Raw genomic sequence first — 5,795 nt, forward strand, 5'->3', positions numbered from 1 at the left:
TCGGCGTCTGACTTAACAGTCTGCTGCCGAGGGTGTTTGCTTTATAGAATTTCCATTAACAATCGAAGTGTTCTCAAATCATGACTCTTAGTTGTGAGAGTAATACTCAACGCTTCGTTCCCCGCTCGTTGATGGTACTGAGTAGGTTCATCGATATGTGTGTGTGTGTGTGAGCAAAGCAGCATATGTTTACTTCGCTAGAAGAAAATCGATACTCAGTGGTGCCATTAACAGTGCTGTATGTTCCCTTTAACCAAACCTCCAGCAAGGCGATGGAGAGATTTACTACCACCGCTAGCCAAATGCGGCAATTTCATCATGAACGTCAAATGTTAAGCATTTGCTGGATAGCAACAGATTTGCTTTGAAGTTATCAGATGATCGATTTGTCGGTAAATCCTTAAGAAGCGGGAAAGTCCTTTAATTAAGTAGTTGGGCTTACTAGATGCAGCGATTGCAGCGATTACCTGTGTGGCACACGTGTTAGCCTTTTTGTAAGTGGGCGTGATGTTAAGCCAGCATGGAAGTCTGTGTTGTTATCACAAGTCAAGCAGTGGAGAAAACATCACAGGACCACACATATACCAAATCCATTCTATAAGCAAAAAAAATAAAAACCATGGTTTACCAGAAATTGGGGTGCTTTTCTAACAACATGATGTTTGATATCGCTAAAGGTGGCTGGTCGATTAGTTTCTTCCAAAAGTAAACATGAAATGGGAAATTTTAAATACTTTTTATATCTCCCAAGCGTTTAATCAACAAAAATCATCGTTTTCAAAATTAAAACCAGAAAAACGATGCGCATACCCCTACACATGTTCATTCGTTGCTGTCTCAACAACGACTAAAACAAAGAGAATAAGAATACGTGTGACTTGCCATCAACGCTACCGTAAGGGCCTGGACATCGCTGTTTTAGTTCTAACCGGTGCAATTCAGATGTGCAAATGCAAATTTACCCAAGAAAATTCCATAAAAGAACAGCGGGGTTACTTCTCCAATATCAATGAGTCCTCTCCAATTCAAGTTTGAGCTCAATAAAAAGAGACCTCCGTGAAATTTTTTTCTGATGTTGTCTCCGGGACATGCTAAGCGCTGCGCCTAGAGATCAGATGTACTTCATGCCAATGCAAAGTTTTCCTAGAAGGCAATCAATATTCTTCGATAATACATACAGTACACACGAGTACAGCATTTTTTAAAGTTTCTATTGCAAGCAAATTTTAACAAGTTAAAACATAATAACTTCAACCGGTGTTAATAACCTCCACCATGGGCCGCAATTGTCAAGTTCTTTGCGCTGTTACTCTTTGTACCGAGTTTTAAGTATTTGGATCAAAGTTATTAAAATTTACTACCGACTCAACTTTAAGAGCTTCAGCGATGAGACTCATTCCTGGCTGAATGGCTTCGTCATTAAGCAAAATATGCGTAATTGCACAACGTACTCTATGAGTCATCATTGCATCCCGAAAAAATTACGCTTTGGTGCGGTTTATGGGCCGTCGGCGTCATTGGGTTGTTCTTCTTCCGTGATGATCGAGACCAGCACGTAACTGTGAATAGGAATCGCTACCGTCCAATGATAACAGAATATTTTTTGCGCCAATTGGATGATATGGACTTGTAGGACATGTGGCGCCACAAAGCACACAGTCTCTTTGCCGCGTTGGTCATGCGATTTGACGCTGATAGACCATTTCTTGCGGGGCTACGTCTAATCTATGGTCTATGCCAAAAAGCCATCGACGATTGATGAACTGCGTACGAATAACAAACGCGAAATTGCAGCAGTTTAGACAGATTTATGCTTGAAAACCGTCGAAAATTGTGTTCAGCGTCTGAACTTCTGCAAGCGTGCCCAAGGTGGCAAGGCAAAAGAAATCGAGTTGCATAAATAATGGCATCGAACGTACTTTCACAGAAATAAAGAATTTCATTGATATCCACAACCGTTTTTGTTTCATTAAAACACTTTTGTGGCGCTCTTATTGAAAACCCCGATAAATATTTATACAATGCATATTGCAAATTTTGCCCATGAACATTCCACTAAGGAATAGGGCCAAACTTCTCACATATCAATGAGTGCAGTCCGATTCAGTTTAAGCTCAATGATTAGGGTCCTCCTTTTTGAAGCCCAGTCCGAACGGTGTGCCGGCATTGTACCTCACAAATGTTGCCAGCATTAGGAGGGGAAAATCACCGCATAAAATTTGTTTCTGATGGTCTCGCCGGGATTGGAACCCACGCGTTTAGCGTCATAGGCGGACATGCTAACCTCTGCGCTACGGTGGCCTCAACAAGACTAAAATCTTAAAGTTACAATGTAGGCTTATAAATGTATTGAAATATCCCTCTTAACAAGAAGAATATTTTTTTTTTCAAAAAGATGTAAAGCATAAACAAATTTAAAATTAAAATTACAACTAACAGACAGGGTTGTTGAGTGTGTGGTAATTGTATCAGAGATGCTTTTTCGCTATCAATACGATTCAAATACAACATACCAACGCACGACCCTTGAAGCCATCACACCTAATATGGTTGAAAAGTCTTCTAAACAAAGACGAAACGCGTCCCATAGTGGTTGGTGTGTGCTGCTATCTTTGGCTTTCCATTTACAATCTCCGATCAATGAGCTCGTCTCGAAAGAGAAACAAACAATAATTGTAAAATTTAATAATCTTCGCCGTAACAGACAAAAAACTTGAAAAATGTAAAATTAAATGATTGTCAAGATATTTCTTAAAACTTTACACGTTGCTGACGTTCTGTAGATCATGGGGAAGTGTATTCCAAAGACGAATAGTGTTAATAAAAAATTTCCGTTCAGAAACGAGACTTCGTGTACTAAAGGGAACTAACGCTCTTACTCTGTAGGTTCCAGTAAATCTTTATTTATACTAGATATAATTTGTTTTCTGGTTTACAATAACTTTTTGAATTAATAATAAGCAGTGTTTCAAAGTTATAACCATAGAGAGAATTCGCAAAATGAGACATATGTTCCGTTTTTTTTTCAATCCATACACATACCGAATATTATAACTAAAATTTATGCTCAATTTGCGCAAACACGTTGAATCACAAATCAAGCGAAAATCTCACATCCGTAAATAAGCCCAGGAACCAGAAAAGTTTTTGTGATAAGAATACATATTTTCAGAGGAGTGAAAGAAAGAGTGACTAACAAAGAACCACAATTTCGCATGCGTTTGTCCGGGAATCACATTCACGTCAATCTTTTGGCCATTTATAAAAATATTATGATTTCCTAAGGAAAAATTCAAATTTTTATGAATGACAATACATTTAGATTTCAGTGGATTCAACAATAAGCTGCCAACTATAAACGTTGGCAGGATCTGTATTAAGTCTAGTTACACACTCATCAATACTACTCACAGAACCGCGAAAATCGAACATACGTAACTCGCGAAATTTGAAAATAAAGTTAATTTTTGATCAGACCTCGTATTCATTAAGTTCGCCTATATCTTCATGATATTGTGAAATAGACTTATATTTCCCAATTTGCAATCTCATCTACAATTTTGCACTTGCATTTTGTATCTGCTGCAGAATTAAATTTCAGGTTTGGCTCTTAATTCTTCTTCTTGCAGTGCAAAATTCTTCATGAAACTCAGGAGTGGTGAAGCGCTTCCATTTAGATTATGCAAGGTCTCTCTCTCTTATGAGGGTTTGAATTGTGGAACAACATGGACAGTTGCATTACATCAAATTTTACTATGACGATGACAATAAATCTAGCCACATAATATTATTCAATTACATAGCGCCACCAATTTTGTTAAACAAACAAACTTCTAAATGTTTGATTCGACTATCGGACTAAGTTCGATAATCAAAAAAATTGTCTTATCATGTTGCGGAAGGCATAAACAAAACTTTTAGGTAAAATTTCCTAAAAAATTAAAAAATACTCTTTGTCAAGCTGGAAAACAACATTTGTTAGCCCCTGCGCCAATCTCATATAAACTGCATAATTCTCAAATGAATTTCCCCCATTGACAATTGATTCGAGTGAAAGGCTTTGTGTTTGAGTTCGTTCATGAACTCCCTATCAATCAAACGATGGGAAGCGGTGATATGGACTTTCAGGTTTTATCATTGTTTTTTTGATAACGATGACGTACAGCACGAAGAGAAGCACAAACCACTCCATATGATAAGATAGAAATTACATTTTCCAGCATTTGGAAGTGTTCAATATTATTCCCTTTTTCAATATACAGACGCATGTCACCATGATAATGGTTTAGCAAGATATTAACTAAAATATCCGTGTTGTTTGTACTTTCATTCGCTATGTAGTGGAACTGAAAAACAAGCACAAAAAAACTGCCAGTCATTAGTGGACAGGTAAATAAAAATGATTCACCTTTGCATACCTTCCCATCTTGAGACAACAGGCAGAACTTTAGAATTTCAACGGGAGAAGTTTCATGTGTAGTGTCGAACAAGCCAATGTCTCTTAATGAGCAAACAAGCGATCGTAAAATCTCAGCAAATACGAGTATAATTTGTGGCTACGGTAAACTGCTACCGGTGTTACATTTTTCGTTTATTTTTTATTTTCCCTCTGTTTCAGTTGTTTGTTTAATGAATGCACCTAGAAAATTACCAATTAAAAAGGGAGATGTAATGTGAGAGAGTACACCTGTATCTGGGACATACAGAGTTGGTACGTGTGTGTTTCCATACCCTTGTAAAGTGGTAGAAAAATGGGGAAAAGATTGGAATTTTAAAATATTGATTGATCACTAAGACTGAAATAATGGTTTTGATCAAATAAAAATGAATTGTAACATAAGCCACATACAAACTGTTATCGCTAAATATGTTGTATATGTGTAATGCGATGTGCGCTCTGATGTATCATCGTCCATGCGGCAATGTACTCTTACACTCTTTACCACGTAATTAATCAGAAACCTTGTAAGGATTAAAAAAACATCAAATGAAAAATACAAAGAAAAATTTCGTCATTATAATTACGTTGTTTTTGAATTTAAAAAGAATTATAAAAAATACTCGTACCCAGCAAAGCCTGGTAAACACATGTCATTACATTTGGCATGTAAAATAATGGATAACTCATTATCCTTACATTTACTAGCTGCTAAAATATAATGAGTTATCAACAGGAATAGCGTCTGTGTTACGGGTAGTACAAATGTCATTACATACAACATTCGATGAAGTTCAAGAATAAGCACTTATTTGTAATAATAGAAAAAAATCATTTATCCTTGGTATTGGTAAAAATTCCATTAAGAAACTGCGGGCAAAATTAGCTCATACCCACGAGTGCTGTCCGTTACAAGGTTAAGCTCAATGATAAGGGACCTCCATTTTATGGCTTGCCGCAAAGCTACACCACTTGCCGAATGGCTTGCCGTCAAGTCACACCACTTAGTAGCACTAGGAGGGAAATACTGCGTCGTTATTAATATAAACAAGTAAAAGTGTACCAAGTTCGGCCGGGCCGAATCTTATATACCCTCCACCATGGATCGCACTTGTCGAGCTCTTGCCACGGTATCTATTTTTAGGGAAACAAAGGATAAAAGAAAATAATTACTATGTTATTGGAACAATATATCAAGTTATGGTTCATTTCGGACCATAATTGAACTGAATATTGGAGATCATAGTAGAAGTCATTGCGTAAAATTTCAGCCAAATCTAGTAAGAATTGCGCACTTTAGGGGCTGAAGAAATAAAAAAGGAAGATCGGTTTATAGGGGAGCTGTATTAGGCTGTAA

This window comes from Stomoxys calcitrans, chromosome 4 (assembly GCF_963082655.1).
Source record: "Stomoxys calcitrans chromosome 4, idStoCalc2.1, whole genome shotgun sequence".
NCBI lineage: Eukaryota > Metazoa > Arthropoda > Insecta > Diptera > Muscidae > Stomoxys > Stomoxys calcitrans.